The sequence below is a fragment of the Rhinolophus sinicus genome, chromosome 15, assembly GCF_057876585.1.
Source record: "Rhinolophus sinicus isolate RSI-liver-muscle chromosome 15, RSI-T2T, whole genome shotgun sequence".
NCBI classification, from domain to species: Eukaryota; Metazoa; Chordata; class Mammalia; order Chiroptera; family Rhinolophidae; genus Rhinolophus; species Rhinolophus sinicus.
This window is the reverse complement of record NC_142515.1, coordinates 133,613,002-133,636,893: the sequence shown is the minus strand read 5'-3', so window position 1 is coordinate 133,636,893 and position 23,892 is coordinate 133,613,002. Positions and strand designations below refer to the sequence as shown.

At 49.3% G+C, this 23,892-nt stretch overlaps 1 protein-coding gene across 5 annotated transcripts in view; it reads right to left on the bottom strand.

Moving 5' to 3' along the window:
* The window catches only part of ANK2 (ankyrin 2), a 359,674-nt gene that overhangs the window by 294,347 nt on the left and 41,435 nt on the right, over window positions 1-23,892 (bottom strand). The window contains exon 1 of one of the 5 annotated variants that reach the window (XM_088792641.1): window positions 12,730-12,748. The exons of 3 other annotated variants lie outside the window; for them this stretch is intronic. The gene's annotated coding sequence lies outside the window, so the exon portion shown is untranslated. Of the gene's footprint in view, window positions 1-12,472; window positions 12,580-12,729; window positions 12,749-23,892 lie in introns of those variants that run through there. One more of the 5 variants, XM_074338600.2, reaches the window with a different exon arrangement.

The following is a 23,892-nucleotide window of genomic DNA, read 5'->3' as shown; positions in this document are numbered from 1 at the left end:
ACAAACAATTGGAACTATTCTCTAGGAAGACTGGATTATTCCCTCTCTCCTCAGCCGAGGGTCCAAGTGAAGGTGACAGGGACAAAGTCAGACCCTTCTCAATGTCACCAGTGTCTTGAGGAATTTACAGGGACGTAAGCAAGCCCTGGTCTAAACGCTCAGAGAGAAGAGGAGACGCAGAGAGGACAGGGGATGCAGAGCGGGGATGCTCTGGGCAAATCTGTCTCATAATTAAATGGAAGGAGAAGGTGTGCCTTGTTTTCCCACCTCAATCAAAGATACAAATCTGTGTCCACTCCCCAGAGCTAACTGTCCTACCTACAGTCAGGAGCAGGCTGCCCACGGGAAGCCTTGCTGTGCTGCTGCGTCTGACACCCTGCATGACAGGTGGCCAGGTGGGGCGGACCCGTGCTGGCCAGGGGTGGGGGGTTGCCTGGTGCAGCGGCCTGGTGGAGTGACCCGCATTCACCCCCAGGTCTGGCTGACAGGTCCTAACCAAGAGCGACCGTCAGCTAGAACTGTCTTCCTGCACTAGTGGTACCAATGCTCACTGACTCACCAACGACCGGTGTGGCAACCACAATGAAACACAATGGGGTGTTCTCAGCAAGACTCACCAGCACTTTCCAACAGAGCCTCCTGTGACATGGAATGTTCTATATCTACCCAGATGGGCAGTTTGGGGAGAGTGAGGGGAGATTAAGAAAGGGGCCCGGGAGGGGACTTTTAAGTGTAATGGATATGTTTGGTACCTTGACTGCAGTGATGGCTTCAAGTTTTATTTTAAATGTATCAAAGTGCATGCTTCGAATATGTACTGTTTGTTGTATCTTAATTATACCTGTATAGAGCTCTGTGTGTGTGTGTGTGTGTGTGCGTGTGCCTAGAGTTAGGGGAAGAGCCAGACATACAGATTTCAGCCCAGGAACCCACTCGGGACTGTAAGGTGATACATTTGTGCTTTTTAAGCCACTAAGGCTCTGGAAATTTGTTCCAGCAGCAATAGGAAACTAATCAAATCACTTAATACTTAAAACTGAAGAAGTTGCTCTTATGAACAGTCAGCCTGGCTCCCAGAGGTCTGAACTCCCACTCTCTTCAGTGGGAATGTCTTCTAAGAGAAGCATCAGGTGTCTGTCCACACTGACAGTAACCTAGGTGACAGTCACCACCTTTTACTTCAAACGTCTTCTATGAAACTGTTTTGCAAGCACCTTGTTTAATGGGATAATCAGCTAGTGTGACAAGTGTTGGCGTGGCCATGGTGGGTTCTGCAGTGTCCTGGGCCTACAGGACTTGCCCCGGGGGACCTACAAGTGCCTGCCGCTGAGCAAGGGCAGGTGTTCACGCAGGCGGCCACGCTGTGTGGTGTCACACTTCCAGCCAGGAAAAGGGGCCACTTGTCAAAACTTTGAGGAAATGCCAGGCCTCCCACCTCCTCGTTTTACAGAAAAAAAGAAAGCGAGCTCAGGTCCCTGATTTCCTCCTGATTCGCGACACCTGCAGACCTGTTTGGAGGCCAGTCCTCCATCGTCACTTCAGTGTGTGAAAACTAAATCGCTCCAGGAAAAGAACTCAAGACAAGGAAGTGCATGTCAGAAGCTCAGGCACACATTCTGACCTTGTTACTAAGTATCCACAATGCTGACCACAAACATGAAAGCCTTCCATACCCAACCTGAAATTAGAATCAAATCAAATTAAAAGTTGCTCAGCCTTCTGCGTGGGCACTCGACTGTGCTTGTTTCATGACACACTTGCTTAGACTCAGACGTGTGGGTCTGTGTAAAAACAGTGCATCCAGCCTTCACCGTGGGCAGTGACGTGGAGGCAGGGTCTTCTGAGCAGGGGACTGTCATGCCCCCTAGATTATAAGGTCATCGCAGGAAGTTTATCATTTCATCTCTAACACAGAAGAAACCAGCCCTGATGGACTGTAAGAGAGCAGCCATCAGGGTTTCCAGAAGGCTCTCCGCATGGCCCACCGTGGAGGGAGGGCATATTGACGAAATCAGGCTCCAGCACAGCAGTTTGAAGGCGTGAGCTTCTGCCAGTGCATTAAAGGACAGCACCCCAGGGGCAGGTGGCCGCAGGGGATGCACACACTCTGCCACACGCACTTGTCAGGTCAGGGCTCCAGCAGAGACTGGGCATGCCGTGACCTGTGCCTCCTCGTCCGTGCCACCTTCTCAGCGCAGCACCAGGCAGGGTGACACTGGACAGTAGTGTCATCGCCTGATCTCTGCATGTCCCCTAATGAGTCCTCACAATACTGTCAGCTGTGTCCCCGGGACACCCCAGGGCTAAACTGGGGGTGCCCCTGGGCTGCAGGTACTTGGTCCTGACCCCAGAGCCTGTGCACAAGCACTCAGCCATGCCTCCCCCAGAAACGTCAGCGCAGAGCGGGCGCAGCGGTGCTTGCTGGCTGTCACCGTCCCATGTGCCACCTGACTCCTGCCATGCTCTGGGCCTAAGATCATCTGATGAGAATGCAGGTTCCTAGGGCCAGGCCAAGAGTCTGCCTCAGAGCCAAGGTGGGGCCAGCAGAGGCCACCCTGCCCCACCCACCGAGGTGCTGAGCAAGTGCCAGCTGCCAGAGCAGGACAGCGTCTGTTCACCTCTGTCCTTCCAGCACCAAGCTGGTGCACAGCAGCAGTAAGTGCCACATGCTCAGGGCAGCAGGAGAAAAACAGACCACCTCAAAGAGGGGGACACAAGCCAGCTTGCAGAGGACGGCGCGATAGCAGGAGGCCACAGCAGCATTTACAAGAAGCTTTCCTCAGGCGGCATCCAGGTGCAGAGGGTGTGCAAGATGGGACGTCATCTGCCACATGTAATTCTTTCCAAAGTCATCCTTCAATCAAAAAAGTGGTTACACCACTGCTTACAGCTGGCTGGAGGAATCTGAGCTACCTCGCCGGAGAATAACCGATGGAGACAAAAAACACCAGCGGCCGCCCTGCTTTCGGTCTTCTCCACTCTGAGTGGGTGACACTCCAAATCTCAATGAATACACCAGATGGCAGTCATGCCACCCAAGCCACACTGTGACCTTTAGAAAAGTTCCTTGGTGTGACACACTCAGCGCTGCCCTCCTCAAGATGGCACGCAGGCATCACGGTGCCCTCTGTCACTGCAGGGCCAAGAGCAGGTGTGCTCCCTCAGCACATTCCCTGGCAGCAGGGAGCCACTCCGTGCTTTGTCCCCACAGATCTTCACGATACTCAGCCTGTGTGCAAGGCGTGTGTCCAAAGGTTCGGGAACAGCCCAGGACAGTGCTCGTCGGCCAGGACACAGGACACAGGAGGAACGGAGCCGGCCCGCCCAGTCGCCTGGACAAAGGGGCAGGCAGGGTCCGCGCAACCTGAAGGTTCCAGGACGAGGCAGCAGAGAGGACAGGAGAGGCAGGAGCCTGAAGTCCCCGGAGCAAAAAGGGGAGCCTGGCCATGTGACGGGAAAGCGGAGGGATGGGGCTAAGGCAGAGGATGGTGTGAGGACAAGCAACAGACGGGAAGGGGCGACCAGGAGGGCAGGAGAAGCAGCCATCCCCCGGAGCTGCCAGGAGACATAGCCAGCACGCCGACGTTCAGGGCAACGCCACCTACTCTCACATCTGAAGGGCGCACTCATGAGTATGAGTCCACTTACTTTTCCTTCCCACACTGACTGACCCAGGACAAGAAGTGACAGAGAAAGGGTCACAGCAGCACAGATTCCTAATCCTAAAAACGACATGGAAACCACGCCGAGCAGGGAGGCCAGGTGAGGACAGGGACAGCCCACGTCCCCAGCTCAAGGTGAAGATGCAGGGCTGATGCTTTCTGCCCTCTGCGTTCCGGGCTGACACGTGTCAGTGAGCAGCAAGGCCCAAGGGCAGCAGGGAGTCTGCCCTCCACTGGGTGGCCCCAAGGCTGACCGCGGGGAGAGGCCGGCCTCCCAGTGACGAGCTCGGGCCCCCGAGATTCGTCTTCACCCTCTCACTGTCGCTGAGACTGGAGTAAGTGAAGGAAGGGAGAAAGGCAGCACTGTTTCCGGAGCGCCCTGCCAGCCGCCGGGTCCCAGACTCTGCCTGTGCCATTTCTCTTACACCTCAAAGCCCAGCGAACTTTACCACCCTGTGCACGTACTGCACACGTGCAGCGCACAGGCGTGCTGATGGGTTCTCACCCCCAAACAATCACGGGACGGGGTACACGGAGGCTTAGAAAGGATACACAACGTGCCCAAGGTCGTGTGACTGATGAGTGGCCCTGGGCTAAAGTGCACGTCTGTCTGACTGACTTATCTTTATACAAAACTAACGTGCAGAAAACAAAAAAGTCCAATAATACTTTTCTATTTAAGTAAAACTTAAAATTCCATAGCTTACTAGTCATTGTAAATACATGTGTATATGAAGAAATCCTGTAAGAAAAAATACTTAAACCAAAAGAAGAAGCAAAAGAAACAGTGTAAATACCCGTAAACAAGGGGCGGCTGGTCAGCTCAGCTGGTTAGAGCGCCGTGCGCCGTGCTAATCACACCAAGGTTGCCAGTTTGATCCCCACATGGGCCACTGTGAGCTGCGCCCTCCCTACGATAAATAAATCAGTAAATACCCCTAAACAGGGGACCAGTTAAACAGTGTGATGTGGTCTTGACAAACAATAAACCCGCTGTCCTCGGGCGCATGGGAACACGGATGAGAGGAGCTCCTATGCGACAGCCCAGGTCACAAATGCAAAAGGCCGGAAGGACCAGGATCATTTACAGCCCCAGTGGGTGATGGGCCGAGGCAACACCCATCACTGAGGCTGCAAAGGTGAGGTGAGGGCCGCAGACCCCGCCCACAGCCCGTCTGAGAATCACTCAGAGAAACACAGAGCACGGCTTCGGAGGGCGCAGTGGGGACACAGCAGGACCACCCAGGAAGGGTTCTGGCCAAAACCGTTGCGCCTGAGTCCCACCGAGTGTCACATCCAGGGGCACAGGACACGTTTGGCCAGACCTGGTGGGAATGGTCACTCCCAGGGGCGGGGCTTCCGCAGCATAAGTCACCTACTTTCCTCAGCAAACAAATGCTTTTAGTAAGAGAAGTGTTAATGTCTAAAAGCGTTTTAATGGATGCCATCTGTGGACCTAGTTTGGCTCCTAATTCAAACAAAACCGCTATATAAAGTCATTGTTTTTGAGAATCAGGGAAATTGGAAAATAGACAGGACATTGGGTTATATGAAGAGTTATTGTTCATTTCTGAGATGTGATCATTTTAGTGATCTTTTAAAGTCCTTATGTTTTAGGAAAACATACTGACATTACTTCCTGGTGCAGTCACAGGATACCCAGACTTTATTTTAAAATACTCCCGAGACAAAGGGGGAGCAATAGATGAAGCCACACCAGCAAATGTGTTGTTATGGAAATTTCCCCCCACACACAGTAGTAGAGAAATATTAGAATGAACCTGCATTCATCCACCTCAACATTTTCCAGTCTTGGTTCAAGCTGCTCCCCCGCACAGATTCCTTCTGGTGTATTTGACTGTAAGTCGCAAACCTCAGACGCCATATCACTGCACTCAAATATATCAGCATGATCTTTTATTAATGAGAAATTGTACATAACCACTAAGCCACTATCAAACTCAACAAAGTTAATGAAATTCCTTAATATTCTCTACTATATGGTAAGATTCTCAAAATATCAGTAGGTATGATAAAGGGGTCATTACACATTCTAACTTGGGGCACGTTTGAAATAGTTTAGAATAAAACGTGTCTAAGGAACAAGGAATTGGTATGTACTGATACGAAACACCCCAGACATACTCAGTGAGACGACGCGGAGCAGCGCGTGAGGGCTACGATTCCTGTGGAACGGGACACACGCGACGCGTGAGTACATTCACGGCATACCGCAGACGGCACACATACAGCTAAGCACCGCAGTCGTCTGACAGGCACCATGGGAGAAGGAAGACTTACTTATCCTTTCGTAGCTTTTCAGTTTGGGACAGTATGTTATACATTCAGAAACATAAATCATTCATAAATTAAAAGAGAAAAAATATACAGTCCCCTGGACGTACCAGGTACCACTGTAATTAACTGACTGCAATGACCACACAGGGCTTAAATTAACCTGACATGCTGTCCTACCAGGAAAATTTCCAAAAATATTGGAAAACTGCCCTGACATGTCTACCATCGGAACTCCCGGCCATCTGTCCACTCAGACATGCCTGTCCTGGGTTTCTGAGCTGCTGGGGCCTAACAGGCCACCTGGCCAGCCCTCTGTCAGCCCCCTCACCTCCTACCTCATGCTGGACCACTCTGCCTCAAACCCCTCCCAGGCCTCTGCTCAAGACCTCCTTCGGACAGCAAAGCCTGTTCACTTCCCTGAGGTTCAAAGTGCAGGCTCACCCACCTTTCAAAACTGCGCTGTGTGCATGTGACGCCTGCCCCAGTCAGCGGCCACCGACTCTCCCATGCTCCCTGCTCACCTGCCCTGCCAGGTGCTGATAAACGGATGTGAGCTGGGTGCCCGTCTTGGGGGTGGGGGGTGCCTCTCTCCCCAATTAAATGCTGAGCAAGTGAAACCGGCCCATCCTAAGCCCAAGTGTGTAGCTGTCTCTGGACAATAATGCCGGCGCGTCTGAGGAGCTTATACGCAACAATACACCTCCTTTTTCAACATTTTTCTCTAAGTCTCTTCTGTTCGGTCACCAGTGGAGGCGGAAGCGGGGTGCATAACAAGCAGCAGACCGGGCAGCGTGACTCCCCATGTGAAACGGTAGAGCGACAGCTGTTTTACTAACATCTGGGCCAGATGTTCTTACAGAACTCAGCTCATTCTGAAATTGAATACCATACACTACCACAGTGAAGTGCTTAAAATTCTGCAGTATTATTCCACAGGTAACTTTACCGCTAGAAAGAATATGCTTTTGTACATATCAGCAAGTTTTAGTAAAAGCATAAAACATACAAGATGGAGAAGCAACAGTCTTTTCTGGGCAAAAGGAAGCAGTTGTGTGACTATAAAATGGCGCAAACTACTTTTAACTCAGCTCCGCTCCTCACGAGGGATGGAGTCATGTCTCCTTCATTATAAAACCCAGTGACATTGAGCTACGAGGAAAAGTTATGAACTGCAGAGTTGATGTTCCAACAGCAACCTGGGAAAAAGATCCAATTGTGTAAAATTTTCTGCAGCCTGCTTTTCCACTGGCACTTGAACGACAGTTTAAGGGGACACTCTCGAGTGTCACAACCACCACCTTAGACGCTGTTTGGAAGCTCCAGGAAAGAACCTGCTTAGCTCAAAGCCAAGCACAAGCAGCTCAGTCTGGATGACTTAGGCTTGGTTTTCCGGTCTTTGCTCTGTTTTTCCACAATGTATTCTCTTAAAATGTCCAAGAAACCCTACTTTGCTGTTTCGACCTCGGCGCTCACACCTCCACAGCAGGGCCCCTGGTGGGTGGCAGTGCCGTGGGCCAGCTACGCTCTGTACCAGCCAGGTGCCAGTTCCGGGAAGACAGGGTAACCTGAGCACACGCCTGGGAGCCTGGAGAAGGCAGAGCTAGGCAGGCCACTGGCCACTCATCAGGGCGGTAGCCAGGGCCCACGGAGGGGGCAGGGCCGGGCCTTTGCAGACCCTCAGCACTGCTGTTCTCACGAGTGTCTCCGGCCACATGGCACCTGCAGGCTTCCGTAATCATGCTTTGCACAGCGATTTCACTAGAAAGCCACGTTTTGGATAAAGTTGAAAGAACCATGCTTTTAAGAATAAGGTCCTGTGATACAAAATATTGTTCAATGCAGATATTTTCATCGGGAACTTGCAATGGGGACTGTCTCCTGGGCACCTGCAGGAGAGCTACCGGGCGGAGAAGCACCTCAGCCCACACGGGAGCATTCCCGCCTCGCCACACACCAGCACCCGCCCCTCGCCACGTCTGGGTGCAGCATGGGGACAAAAGGCCTCTGTGTCAGCCTTGGCTTTTGTGTTCACACCTCCACAGAAATCTGCAGTCGACACAATAAGCGTAAGTGACAGGAGTCAGAGCTCTAGACTGAGGAAGACCCGCTGGCCTCTCAGCTGACAGCTCACCTGACATCTGTGGGGCATCGTGAATCAGTGACGTGTCAGCGGAGGGCGGGTACATGGCAAGTGCTATTGTTGTTGTCATGTTGTCACTACTTATGATGCCGCCTCAAAAACCCATTTAATCTGATGCAAAAGCACAGATCAAACGGACAAGATTAAGGAATAAGAGAATAACAATGTCAACAACATCCAAATTCCAAATCTGGGTCTGGAATCATGGGATTTTCTTTTCAACTGGTCACAGTGCACAGTCTCTTTCCAAATCGATACACACAGAGCTCCTGTTCTACCAACTCTCAAAGGCTGCACTGGAGTGCGATTTTCAAGGGCAGGGTCATGTAAGGGCCTCACAACTCCTTTCCCACACTCAAGACAAAGGACAAAAATACGCTGAAGACCTACCTCAAAGCCCAAAGGACAATAAATAAACACAGTTGGTATAAGGAAGGCCTCTGTCTAAACCGTTGAGAAGATGGTTGGAAATAATTAGCATTAATCAACACAGACTAGCGCATAGCAGTTCAAACGCACGATCAGAAAGCTCTGCAACTTGCACTGACCCATGCAGTGGCCCAGTTTCCCGCAAGTTGGCAGCTGCTGGCACAGTGAACACAGCCCCGGCTCGCAGGTGGGCGATGGGCAGGGGGCTGGCCCGTGGTTGCATGCACTTGAGACATTTGGACGTACGGACTGAGGGCCCTGTGTTGCAATAACCTGAAAAGCTTTTGGCCTGCTCTGAACACATTACGCATTAGCGTTAAGTGAATCTGCTGATTCGTTCACAGCAGAGATATCTGCTGTGCTTCCTGCTTTAATGGAACATGTAATGGCACCCAAGGCCTCAGAGGGACATTTACGAGGGGACAGCAGCTGCTCCCGTGCTGATACTCCACTGAGCATCTTTTCTGTGTTTGCTTCCAGTTACATCCTTTCCAAAAAAGTGGTATCTTTATTTGGAGTTTCTGTCTTTCCTTAGTGTTAACATTAATGCCTAATTTCCCTTCCCCCTCCCCCATAACCTGAAGCTTAAAATAAGAGGTCTGACAATTAAGTTCACGAACTCATCCTAGACAAAGTGCTACATACCTCACTGCAGAATATCACTACGGTCACCTTCAAAGTACTGCCCTTGGGAAGCTATACACCAACGCCAGCGCCTAGTCCACCCTTCAAAGCAATTTTGGAACTTTTTCTGGAATGGCCATCAGAGCTGTCGTCATATTACCCTTGATGTCCTGAATGTCACCAAAATGTCTTCCTTTCAATATTTCCTTTATCTTCAGGTAAAGAAAGAAGTCATTGGGGGTCAGATCAGGTGAGTAGAGAGGGTGTTCCAATACAGTTATTTGTTTACTGGCTAAAAACTCCCTCACAGACAGTGCCATGTGAGCTGGTGCATTGTCGTGATGCAACAGCCATGAATTGTCGGCGAAAAGTTCAGGTCGTCTAACTTTTTCACGCAGCCTTTTCAGCACTTCCAAACAGTACACTTGGTTCACTGTTTGTCCAGTTGGTACAAATTCATAACGAATAATCCCTCTGATATGAAAATAGGTGAGCAACATCACTGCAACCAGTTCACGAACTTAATTGTCAGACCTCGTAAGAAAGCAGCTAGAAGGTTTCTTGGAGATGTCACCATTTAGAAATGTCACACATGCAGCCATTTCTTTCTGAGTGACAGTGCAGGCCCTCTAGAACAGTGTTCCAATTATTCTGGTTGAAACCGCTCAGAGCTACCAGAACTAATCTGTCCGGGGTGTCCCCGCAGAGCACGTCTGGAATGAAAGGACGCCCTCACTGAGCAGCAGAGACGGGTTAGTGACATCAGGACATGCTCACAGGCCTGTGTCCCTGGGCAAGGCTCCCAGAACCGTAACCCAGCAGCACCCAGCCTGAGGGCTGCTTGCTGCCCCTACGAGCTCATTAACGCAGATGAGTTCCAGGACGTGCCCTCACACGGACGCTGACTCCACACCAGGTCGGGACCGCGCGGCCCAGTGCGCTGACACCTAACGAGGCGCACCCTCTCGCCACCTCCCACATCTCCTCACTCACAGGCGCGGTCTGTAGTTGCCGTCATTCAATCCACAAGTGATTTTTTTACAGTCTCTTCTGGGGCTAGCAGTAATCTAAAGAGAGTAAGTTAAGCTGAAACGTTATTTTAAAGTAAACGTCTCTTCAATGGGTTTAAATTTGGCACCATGAACAGGGCCTGCACAAAGAAAGAACATTCATACGACTCAGAAGGCCACCCAAACAGAGGAAGTGTCTAGTGTTCTCGGCCTGTCTGATTAGCCCCATTAATCGGGGGCCCAGACACCCAGTAAGGCGGAAACTCAGGACCTGGTGGCACCTGAAGATCAGGACGTGACTCACGAACAGACGTGCTACCCTAAGAAAATGGGCCTTCACTTCCCCCAGAGGACTGTGAGTCTGCTCCCAGATGGCCTCGGGGAGGGACAGGGATGGCAGTGACCTTACTGTCCTACTGACACCGCAGCTCACACAGCGGAAAGTGACTGCAGCTGGAAACGGCTGGTCTTGCCGGAAGCCGCTCTTCCTTACGGTCGTGTGACTGATTGCAGAGGGCACTGCGCCGGCTGCCAGGGGCCTGGTGCCGGTATGACGGTCAGGCCCTCAGGTACACGCTGGCCAGCTTTCCCCAGTGATGTGACGGCTGAGCTGCTAGGCCCTCCAGTGTGTCCCAGCCCCACGTCCCTGCCAAGGAGAAATCTGGGTGCAGTGCAGATACACAGGAACTGAAAAGAGCTCGTGTGAGTGACACGGGAAACGAGCAACTGTCTTCATCTCTTCTCATAGGAACACAGAAATTTTTGAAGAAGTGGAGTTCAGAAACTGCCACAGCGGGCATCTTTACCATGAGGAGCTGGCGGGCACACGGGGGCCGGAACCCCCCACCCTGCTCAGCAGTCTCCTCAGCCAGGACAGCTGCACATGCTGTGCCCTCTTGGGACAGCCAGCAGAACGACAGGCAGTGACGGTAGCGCTTTGCAGCATAAGGGCAGCTTCGCCCAATAACATGGAAGGAGAGGCGGGGCGGGGCCATGGGGACCTGCACGTCGCCTGACTGGCGCTCAGCTCCATGCGCTCAAGGACGCACTAGAGCCCTGTGTGCACTTGCTGCTGACCCAGTGGGTGCACGCAGCCCCACATGGGGCCAGCGCCTGGGCCAGAGTTGGCACCGAAACCATCTGTTGCAAAGTGCTGCACAGCAGCCAGCAGACCTCCTCTGAGCACGCTCTCTGCGAGCACCCCAGCACCACTCCCACCCGAGCAGCTTCCACGCCTAAATGTTTCCGGGATCGGTCCTTGGCCCCAAAGCCTACAGTCGGTGCAGACACACACGGGAAGGACTAGGGTTCTCACTACAAGCCAGGCCAGAATCCTTCTCCAGTGCTGACACACACCTGGTTATTCACCTCTGCTGCTGACAGGCGTGTGGTCATCCTGCGCCTCGACCGGAAGCTCCGTCACGAGTCCACAGGAAAGCAGCACGGCAGGTACACACCTGTTCTCCCCACCTGCCCTCACAGCCCCTTGCAGCCACACATGCTTTCCAGTCTTTAAAATGAGCCCCGTGTAATGTGCCTGGAAGGGTCAGTAAGATGTTACTGGATTTACTCATTCGCTCGCGCTCCACACAGGCCACACCTAAACATGGCAGAGATGAGTGTGCAAATGTGGTGCTTGTTACCAGCAAAAGACCCAAGGAAGCCACGCTTAGAAATCGGCACCTGGCACTGGTCCCCACTCTCATCTGGCTTTTGAAGCTGGAAAGACAATTGCTTGCTGGAGAATTCCACCACCCTGCCGCTCCCTAATATAAACCTGACCATTAAAAAAGGCAACATACTAACAGCACTGCAATTTGCCAGAAACTACCCAAACCCACACGCCCCTCCCTGCCGGTCTGCCCCTGCTCGTCCCCCAAAGCAGAAAAGAGGCGGCGGCGACGAAGTACTTCTGTGGCACAGACACAGCCACCAGGCCAACATCAGCAGGGAATGAGACAGAGACAGCCACCGCCCTCCCCCCAACACGGGTCCCCTTAGGGTCGGGCCATTGAAACCGACTCTTTCACCAGACCTAGTAACCCGCCCTAAATTACAAAACTAGAAAATGCACATCAGAAAAACAGCCTGGGAGAGGCGTGGGACGCCAGGGCTGGGGCGCCTGCACCTCGGGCTCCGAGCCCCGAGCCCCGAGCCCCGAGCCCCGAGCCCCGAGCCCCGGCCCCCGCCCGGGACGGCTGGAAAGCAGGGCTGCCCCGCCCAGATCCCGCGGCGGCGGCTGACAAAGGGCTCCCGGGCCGCAGCCCACGCCCGCCGCCTCCCCCGCGCCCGAGCCCGCCGGCACTTACTGGGGCCGCTTCTCCCGCACGCGCGCCCGCCCGCCCGCCCGCGGCGCCGGCTCAGCAGATGGGGCCCAGGGCGGAGGGGCCCAGCCTCGCCGCGGCTGGTGTCGGGGACAGAGGCGCAGCAGCCGGCCGCCCTGCCAATTGCAGCCTCGCACAGCGCTCCATGTGCTCCGGGCGGCCAGTCCCAGCGGCCGCGGAGCACATGACCCGCTCTGACATCAGCCCAGCCTGACACCCCTCCGCCAGCCTCTCCCACTCACACGTGAAGGGGACGCCGCCGTCTGCGGCCTGCGGCATCCGTCCGAGCAGGTGCTACAGAGTAAGGAGCCGCGCCTTTGTCACAAAGAAATTATTCTGCCTGATTCCTCATGTTTCTAAAAGGAAAAACTAGGCAAGAAAAGCACTAGAACGTGTTCAAAGGCGGAGCTGATCAGCTCTGTGGGCGGTGGCTGGGGTCCCGCCTGGTTCAGGACACGAGGGTCCCTCTGTCAAGAGCACATACAGCGCAGTGATGTCGCCTGCACATCACTGCCAGCCACCTCTCTGCAGAGCACCTTTACATGCACACACACAGGCACACACAGGCACACACAGGCACGCGCGCACACACGCGCTCACACTGGGCGTGGATTTAGCTCACCGGAGGCGCACAGGGAGGAAACCCTAGGCTCAGCGCGTGTACAACCTGCCAAGAGGGTCTCACATGAGCCCAGCACCCTGGACAGAAGCCAGTGGGGCCGCAGGACGTCAGGGTCACATGCACGCTGGAACCCACACGTGTCCAAGGCCTGTTCCGATTACTACCAGGCACCCGGCACAAACAGGGACATCTGACCGCAGTGAATGCTTCCAAATAAGGCTTTTTTATTCGGAGGGGGGCTTCCAGTTCCATTTCTGTGACAAGTTGAGGAAATGGTGTCTTTATCCAGGCTCCTTATTATGACACGCTGTGTCCAATGCTGAATCTGAAGGCTGATAACAAGACCAAGTTGATCTTAGCCTCACTGTGACAAATGGTAATAAATGGAGCCTTTCAGGTGACAATAAACAAAATTATTAAGCTTCTATGAAGCACAACGCTGCCAAGTGATGAGAAAGTGACCAGCCACCACGAGGGTCCCTTCTGTCCACTTTAACTACATTACTTCCTGTGAACTTGGTTTATCAACTGTATTTCAGATGTTTCTGTAGACACAGGATCTGCCTAACCAGATCATGGTGTGATTTACTGATTTAAACATAGTAGGTGTTCTGTACACAGTGGGAATGAATGGACTCCGTTTTACTCTTTGTACGGTATATTCCCAAAAGAGACCAAATGGAAATTAGTTTCCCTAGGACTCTCATAGGGAAATCCAGTCACAAGCAACCTGGTCATCTACTGCGGGGAAACCAGCACAAGCCTGACACAAAACAAATGACTCAATGTCACAGCTACGAGGTGTGATCACAAAACACACTGAGTGTTTATATATATATATATATATATATATATATATATATATATATATATATATATATATATATATATATATATATTACAGTCAAAGATACATTGCCATTGGGCCGGCCCGGTGGCTCAGGCGGTTAGAGCTCCATGCTCCTAACTCCGAAGGCTGCCAATTCGATTCCCACATGGGCCAGTGGGCTCTCAACCACAAGGCTGCCAGTTCGATTCCTCGAGTCCCGCAAGGGATGGTGGGCTCTGCCCCCTGCAACTAAGATTGAACACAGCACCTTGAGCTAAGCTGCCGCTTAGCTCCCGGATGGCTCAGTTGGTTGGAGTGTGTCCTCTCAACCACAAGGTTGCCAGTTCGAGTCTCCCAAGGGATGGTGGGCTGCACCCCCTGCAACTAGAAACTGGACCTGGTGATGAGCTGCGCCCTCCACAACTAAGACTGAAAGGACAACAACTTGAAGCTGAACGGCACCCTCACAACTAAGATTGAAAGGACAACAACTTGACTTGGAAAAAAAAGGCCTGGAAGTACACACTGTTCCCCAATAAAGTCCTGTTCCCCAATAAAATCTTTTAAAAAAAAGAAAAGATACATTGCCATTAATCCCCCTCAAAATACTCCCCCTCGCTTAGAACACACTCATCCCATTGTTCCTGCCATTTTCTGAAGCAGTTCTGGGAGTCCTCTTTCGTGAGTGTCTTTAGTTGTGCTGTCATGGCTGCCTCGATGTTCTGAATCATTTTGACTTTGGAAAGAGCCAGAAGTCACATGGGGCCAGTTACAGTGAATAAGGTGGATGAGGACACACAGTAATGTTTTTATTTGACAGAAATTGCTGTAGCAGAAGCGATGTGTGACACGGAACGTTGTCATGATGGAGAATGAAGTAAAGACCCTCATGAAAGAGGACGTCCAGAGCTGCTTCAGGAAGTGGCAAGAATGATGGGATAAGTGTGTTCAAAGTGAGGGGGAGTATTTTAAGGGGGGTTAAGTGTCTTTTACTGTAATACATTTTTTTACTTAAACATTCACTGTATTTTCTGATCACACTTCATAAAATGACAAACAGGTTATTAGATAAGTAATTATATAGATTAATAGATTATTAGAATACATTATTTCCATAACAAAGAGGCTATGTAGATACTATTTAAATACAGATAATATAGCTTTAGTAAATGCATAAAACAGTACCATCTACTTTAAATGTAAGGAGCCAAGGGTTTTCATTATTCTCTGACTATTCTGCAGGGAAGAGCACATTAATCAAGAGACAAGAAAATGAAAATATCTTTTTCTCCTTGAGAAGTGACTTTTTGTTTAGCGTTTCCTGGCCTTTTGCTCATCTTTAACTTTACAAATGTAATTACCTTTGAACATTTTAAAATAACACTTCCCAGTTGTCTGTACCCACACAGCACTCGGGACCTTCTGCCAGGACCTCTTACCATTTGGGCGAAGTAAAGTGGGCATTCGGCCTCACAGACAACATGCTCCGTCCAAACTCTATACAGCTAATAAAAGTTTAATATTCCAAAGAATCAGCATGACGCTGAAGCCCTCATTCCAACAGCCATCACCGAGTGTCCTGGGTGTGGCAGCTGCTTCCACTCTCTGCCCAACAACACACACAGTGACATTGTGTTCTTACTGGAACTGAATCCCTGGCTGACTGAAAACCCTCCTGGGTTTCCCACCTCATTTCCCCCTGCCCGTGGCCTCGAGGGCCCTCCAGCAACAGTGCACAGACGGTCCCCAAGGGGTTCACCCAGTAAGTCACAGACTGACCAGTGAGGTCCTTGGTTGAGCTCTCGGTCCTTATGTAACTAGCCCTTATTTTCTGCAGCTGATGTATTTCATCTGGCTGGATGGTCAGAAACGGATTACTGAATCAAAGGACGAAGCCTGTTCCCTCGGCAGCAGCACGTAAGCTGGATTCCCGGTCAGCACAGCAGCCCCGGCCTCCTGCGGCTTGTGAGCAGGTGCTACCTCTCTGGCTTTAAGGAAGATGGCCCGTCCTGCACTTCCTTTCCTTCTGTGATGGGCACGGACCTGCTAGGACCCAGCTGGGACGGCACCGCTGAAACATCCCGACCACAGCAGAGCGGGACATTGGAAGGAACCGGGCCCTACACCTCGGACTGGGACCTGGGCTGCCTTCCAGCCTGAGGCACAGGCCCTGGACTTCTGCATGGATGGGAATAAATTTGCCGTTTAAGACACTTCTTCTGGTGCCCCTTTGTCACAGTATCCGAGGCTCTACTCTAACTAGTACAAATGGCTGTAACTTTTTAATATTGCAATTTAATTCATATTGCCCGATAACTCAGCAGAAAGCCCAAAATCAAGTGACATTTCCATCAGTGTGTGCAGAACTCCAGTTTCACTGCATTCTTGTCAACATTGAAGCTTATTTCTTTTAACAAAAATCTACTAATTTGGCTGGCCCGGTGGCTCAGGAGGTTGGAGCTCCGCGCTCCTAATGCCGAAGGCTGCTGCTTCGATTCCCACATGGGCCAGTGGGCTCTCAACCACAAGGTTGCTAGTTCAATTCCTCGAATCCGCAAGAGATGGTGGGCAGCGCCCCCTGTAACTAAGGTTGAACACGGCACCTTGAGCTGAGCTGCCTCTGAGCTCCTGGATGGCTCAGTTGGTTGGAGTGCATCCTCTCAACCACAAAGTTGCCGGTTCGATTCCCGCAAAGGATGGTGGGCAGCGCCCCCTGCAACTAGCAACGGCAACTGGACCTGGAGCTGAGCTGCGCCCTCCACAACTAAGACTGAAAGGACAACAGCTTGAAGCTGAACCTGTGCCCTTCACAACTAAGATTGAAAGGACAACAACTTGACTTGGAAAAAAGTCCTAGACATACATGTTCCCCAATAAAGTCCTGTTCCCCTTCCCCAATAAAATCTTTTTTTTAAAAAAATCTACTAATTTGATAAAGGAAAACAGTATATATTCTCTTTATTATTCGAAAGTTGTACGTGATTCAGTATTTACTGTTCGTTGGTATTCCATCTTTTGAGAGTTGCTCATTCATGTTGTTTTTCATTTTTATAGGATTTTTAGTATTTTTCTTGTCCATTCTGTTGCGCTTCAGAGTTTCTCTTTAATTCTGCTTTGGGGAAACATGTTGTATTGTTTTCACTGTCATCAAATTTGTAACTTTTTTTTTTTTTTTTTTTTTAAGATTTTATTGGGGAAGGGGAACAGTGTGTACTTTCAGGATTTTTTCCAAGTCAAGTTGTTGTCCTTTCGATCGTAGTTGTGGAGGGCGCAGCTCAGCTCCAGGTCCAGTTGCCGTTGCTAGTTGCAGGGGGCACAGCCCACCATCCCTTGAGGGAGTCAAACCCGGCAACCTTGTGGTTGAGAGGACAGGCTCCAAACAACTGAGCCATCCAGGAGCTCAGCAGCAGCTCAGCTCAAGGTGCCGTGTTCAATTTTAGTTGCAGGGGGCAGAGCCCACCATCCCTTGTGGGATACAAGGAGTTGAACTGGCAACCTTGTGGTTGAGAGCCCACTGGCCCATGTGGGAATCGAACTGGCAACCTTAGGTGTTAGGAGCACAGAGCTCCTACCACCTGAGCCACCAGGCCTGCCCAAATTTGTAATTTTTCTATTGTAATCTGTTCCACTGAGAGCTTCCCTAACGCCGACATTTTGAACCCTAAGTACCATTCCCCACTGAAAAGAACCAGGGCTCCTTGGGAAAAGGCTGAGTTCAGATCTGAGGCAGAGGATGACAGGGTGAGCTTAAGCCAGGGCCTTGCACTGGAAGCAAGGCCACTACTGACGAGCACTGGCCTCACAGCAGGGACACAGGAATCACGTGGGGGGACCCCAAAGACCGGCGTCACCAAGCGTCCGTCCTGCTTACTGGGACTGCGTCCCTGGCCACACCACACCTAGTGCACAGCATTTGTCTCTCTCAAACCTCCAGGCTGCCAGGGCTCAGCGGTTAGCTGGCATCCACTTTATTCTGCGTCGACTAAGCACCTCCAAAGCTGGAGGCTGATGTCCCCTGAGGGCTCATCACTCACTCACATGTCGGTTGCTGGCACTCGATCAGCTAAGGGACAGAACAACTGGGACTCCTTCATCTGTATCCACTCTGTATCTCTACGCGTCCCCAACATGGTGGCCTCAGGGAGGATGGATTTCACTGAAAGCACATGTCCCAAGAGAGTGCCGGGCAGAAGTAACGGAGACATGTCAGTGTCACATTATAAGAACGTGTTGGCACAAATATACTGGTGTCACTGACCTTGGTAACCCACCTGTTGCAGCATCGTAAGGAATACTGTAGTCAAACGAGGCACTGAATGTATAAAAGTCCTAATGATACTCTACACGGGAAGAAAACACACGTGCCACTCACTGAGAAGACGGCTATCCCAATTCCCTCCTCAAAACATCTGTAGAGACAGAGGTTTAAGTGTGATTCTTTCTTTACCACACGGGACTCTACTGCAAAGTAACAAACAGCCCCAGCTGATGACGGAAACTCTTCTTGACAGAAGACTCATCATTAATGAAAGCAAGGGGCTGACAGGATTGCAATAGGCACCAGTTGCCACCTGCAGTGGAATAACTGGTCCAGAATGAGCAATGGTGCCAAGAGCACTGAGGATAAGGTTGACAGGAGTGGGTAACTCACCAAGTTATCAACACACAGAATATTTATTTGTCTCAGGAAAAATCGTGACTTCACAAGGGAGTGGTGTGGCAACGTTTACATAACCACCAATCTAGTGATGGAGCTTAGCATTACAAACAGTAAAGCAACTAGGATTACACAACTCCTGACATAAAGCAATATAATGTTTACAGCACCCCCCACGAGATACTCGCAACAAGAATGTTTTACCTGACTATAGTCACAACTTCAGATGGAAATCTCCAGTTTACAGGAAATACAGTGCAGAGCTCACTAAAAGTTAAATGAAGCCAGAAGGAAACAATCATTTACCCAAATCCAGAAGGGGGAACTCTGCCAGAAAATTAACCCAGTCTTTCCAACAAGTAACAATAATGAAAAAAGTGGTGGGGCCACTTTTCTGGACCAACACAGAAATAAGAGCTCTAACAGACAAATGATACGCGCTGTTTAGAGCACTAACTGGACTCTCACTTGAGCAAATTAGCTAAAAAAAAAAAAACACTAAAAAAAAAAAAAAAAAAAACACTGTAGGGACAACCAAGGAAATGTGAATGTGTACTAGGTATTAGAAGAAATCACGAAATTATTATTAATCTTTTAGATGTGATAATATTATTGTGCTTAGTTACGAAAAATATTCTTTTAGAGATACATACTAAAGAATTTATGGATAAAACAGCATGTCTGTAATTTACTTCTAAATACATCATGAAGAAAATAAATATGGCAAAATACTACACTTAGTAAACCTATATAAGGAATCCTTGGGTATCTGTCAGACCAGTCATTCTATTTTCATGTTTTAAATGTTTTAGAGTAAAACATAATAACACAGAGACGTTCTCCCTAAGTCCAGGTGTTTCTTCTTATTTTTCTAATATTTCTGGCTTGGTTTCGTTGTTTGTGTTTTTGTTTTTTAACCATTTAACAATTTAAATTACCTGGAAGATTTTTTGGATTATTTTCTTTCCTAATTAACAAACCAATTGTCCTAGAAAATGTATTAAATAATCCCTCTAATAAGTCTCAATTGTTATACCTCTTCTGTGTTTCCTTAAATTATTGATATATCAGGGTCTCTTTCTGAGATAACTATTCCATTGATCTGTCTGTACCAGTGTCATTTTAATTTAATCATTCTAGCATTACATAATAATGAAAGAACCTTCTTTTTTATTTTTAAAGCCATTATTGCCCATTTGTTTTTCCAGGTCATTTTAAAAACGTGCTCCGAACCTCCAAAAAATCCCACTTTTTCTTTTTCTTTTTCATTGAGCTTTGATTAAAATTGAATTGGGAAGAATGATCGTATCTACAATACTTTTCAATTAATATTTATCCTCACTCCGATGTTAAGAGCTCTCGCTTCCAACTGTTCCTTACATTGAGCATCCGTGTTTCTCACCGTCCCCAGCCGCATGTTTCAGTTCTGCTCTCTGGAGTGACATCACATTTGTGCTGTCCTCCCTCAGGTCATGGCAGAGAGAAGTCAGTCCCCAGTCTACTCAGCTTCTTGTTCAACGTGGTACTCCACTGTCTCCACGTCCTGCTTACCCACTTCCAAACTCGTGCCTCTTGAACCGTGACGGCCGCATCTACGGACTCAAGGCCCCAGACACATGCGTTCTGAGAAGCACAAAGGAGTGGGGTTCAGTCCCTGGCTCTGAGCACTCGGCAGTTATTAATGCCATCTACGCTTGCATCCCTTCTCCGGGCAATTTCCACACTGTTTGCTCACAGTGAGCTTGCAGTCGGCTAAAATCACTAGAACTTTTCCAGTAAATTGTTCTTCAAATAGATGTTCAGTCTCGTGAACACCAGAACACGAACGCTGCGTGTGTACGTATGTGTGATACGCAAATGCTGCGTCCACTTGTACATATATGGTTATAAGTATCCTCGTGGAAGTTCAATACCATCATTTCAGCCTCAGTATAAACCCGAGTTCTACTTTCCAAAGCACTAAAACTATGTCACTATAAGTGTAATAAATATGCCTTGCTTTGGCCTCATCCACCAAGTCTGACAAAGAGCAAAGGACCAAGTCCTGTGACAAAATAGGGAAATGCCGCCTTGTAGGGGTCTGCCTGAGGCCGGGTTCAAATATGGGATCTTCAGCATTTCCTTCCCAAGCAGGAGACCCATGGACAACGAAAGGACCAAGTCTGGTCTCACTTACTCTGTGTAAACCCAACTCACTCGTAGTGATAACTTCTCTCCAATATGAGTGCTCACAAACCACCCATTTTAAAATTCATGCTAACTTTTGCTGAGGACCAATGTCAAATCCAGTACATCCACTTTTTAAAAATATAGATGAAAAGCAACCATCGCCTGGAATCCCTGCGTCGCCCGGCGCTCCTCCAGGAACAGAGGCTGTGCACTGTATCTGCTCTGCGGTGCCATTCCTTAAACCGAGACCCTGAACCCATTCTCCCCGACACACACTCCGTTTGTATACACGTCCGACCCCTCCACCAGATGTCAAATTACTTCGGGACAGTACTGAGTCACAGATTGTTCCACTCGACCTACATGTGGTGAGTGTCAGGTATTTCAGGAGTCACTGTGGCAGGAGACAGACGCTAGCACAGAACACTGCACAGGGCCCAGAACCAGTCCTACTCTGGGGGGGGGGGGGGGGCAATGAGTTATGGAGAGGCGGGAAGGAAGAGGGACAGCACTTAAGGGAGGCCTCAGTCAGAGGGCCTGACTAACAGACCTCGCCTTTCTCCTGTCACAGTGGAGCTAGGCCACCCACAGCCAGGTTCCCTGCACACTTGTTCCGTTTGGCCCAGACACTCTTAAACACCAAGATATAAAACCTGCGTACCCACCTACGCTGTCAAGTCCCTGCATCCTTGTGGTCTCCCGCTGCCACCAGCACGCTGGCTCTGGAGCACTGGGCCCCTGTCCGGTTCCTTTAGAACTGTCTCCCCAGTGCCTGCAGCATCGAAAAGGATACGCTGGTCACCTCAATAGATGCAAAAACAGTATCTGACAAAATTTAAGACCATTTCATAATAAAACTCGCAACAAATTAGGTATAGGAGAAACGTACCTCAACATGATGAAGGCCATGTGTGACCAGCCCACAGCTAAGATCAGACTCAACAGTGAAAAGCTGACAGCTTTTCCTCTGAGACCAGGAAGAGAATGAGGACGCCATGTCTACTCAACACAGAACAAAAGGCATCTACTCAGAAAGCAAAAGTAAAACTATCTGTTTGCATATAACATGATCTTATATACAAAAAACCCTAAAGACTCCACCAAAAAACCATTAGAACTAATAAATGAATTCAGCAAAGTTATAGAATAAGAAACCAATATACAAAAATAAGTTGCATTTCTATCCACTAACTACAAATTATCAGAAAGAGAAATTAAGAAAATAGCCCCAGTTATAGTAGCATAAAAACAGTAAAATACTTAGGAATAAATTTAAACAAATAGGTGAAAAATCCATACACTGAAAACTATATGACACTGATGAAATTACTGAAGACAAATAAATGGAAAAATATTCCATGCTCATGAATAAGAAGAATCAATACTGTTAAAATGTCTACATCACCCAAAGCAATCTACAGATTCAGTGCAATCCCTATCAAAATTCCAGGGCATTTTTCACAGACATAGAAAAAACAATGCTAATATTCGTCCAGAAGCACAAAAGACCCCAAATAGCCAAAGCAATCATGGCGGCATTACACTTCCTGATTTCAAACGATACCGCAAAGCTGTATTGCAGCAGCATGGTTGTGGCATAATGAGAGACCCAGAGAACAGAACCGAGAACCCAGAAACAGACCCATGCATACAGTTGCTAACGCCTGACAAGGGGGCCAGGGACACACGGCCCGGAAAGGAGTCTCCTAAACGCATGCTGTTGGGAAAACTGGACAGCCACACACAAAAGAATGAAAGTGGACCCATCTTAACCCCACTCACCAAAATTAACTCAAGGTGAATTAAAGACTGGAATATAATACCTGAAACTGTAAAACTCGTAGAAGAAAACAGAGGAGAAAAACTCTTGACATGTGTGTTGGTGATCAGTGTTTTGGAATATGACACCAAAAACAAAAGCAGAAATCAGCAAGAGGGGGAAAATCCCCCTGAGAAGCGTCTGCCCAGCAGAGGAAACAGTCAACAAGAGGAAAGGCAACCTGCAGAATGGGACAAAATACCTGCAAACCAAAATATATGAGGAATTTACACAACTCAATAGCAAAAACAAAACAAAAACCCAATTTAAAAACTGGAAGAGGACCTGAATAGACATTTTCCAAAGAAGACATACAGCTGGCCAACAGGAGCATGTACAGGTGTTCAGTGTCATGAATCCTCAGGGAAATGAGATCAAAACCACAGTGAGACAGCACCTCACTCTTGTTAGGATGTCTTTTACCAAAAAGACAAAAGACAGCAAGTGTTGGTGAGGCTGTGGAGAAAAGGGAACCCTTATAGACTGTTGGTGGGAGTGTAAATTGCTGCAGCCATTTGGAAAAAGTATGGACATTTCTCACACCATTAAATATAAAATTACCATGTGATCCAGCAATCTGCTTCTGGGTATTTGTCTGAAGGAAATGAAATCAGGATCTCAAAGAGGTATCTGCACTCATGTGTTCATGGCAGCATTATTCACGACAGCTAAGACATGGAAACAAGCAAAGTGTCTGCGCATGAATAAATAAAGTGAGGAGGTGTCTATACAATGGAACATTTCTCAGCCATGAGAAAGGAGGTCCTGCCATTTGGTACAGTATGGATGGAGCTAGGGGACATTACACGGAGGGAAATAAGCCAGACAGAAGAAGACAAATACTGTACGATCTCACTCATATGTGGAATCTTAAAAAAAAAAAAAGTTGAGCTCATAGAACAGAGTAGAATGGCCCGAGTCTGGGGTGGGGAGATGCTGGTCAACGCGCACGGCTTCAGTCACAAGACCCAGCCATGACCCAGCGCATCCTGGACCTAACAGGAAGCGTGGCAACAACAGGTAACACTGCACTGCACACTTGAAAGTTGCTGAGAGTAGATCGTGAGCATTCTCCCCGCAAAAAAGGGTAACATGGGTGATGGGTGTGCTGAGCACCCCAATGTGGTAAGATACGCATACGAAGTCGGACAATTAGGTTCATGAACTCATCCTAGAAAAAGTGCTCCATATCTCATTGCGGAATATCACTACAGTCACCTTCCAAGTCCTCCCCTGGGGAAGCTATGCACCGATGCCAGTGACTAGTCCACCCTTCAAAGCAATTTGGAACTCTTTTTCTGGAATGGCC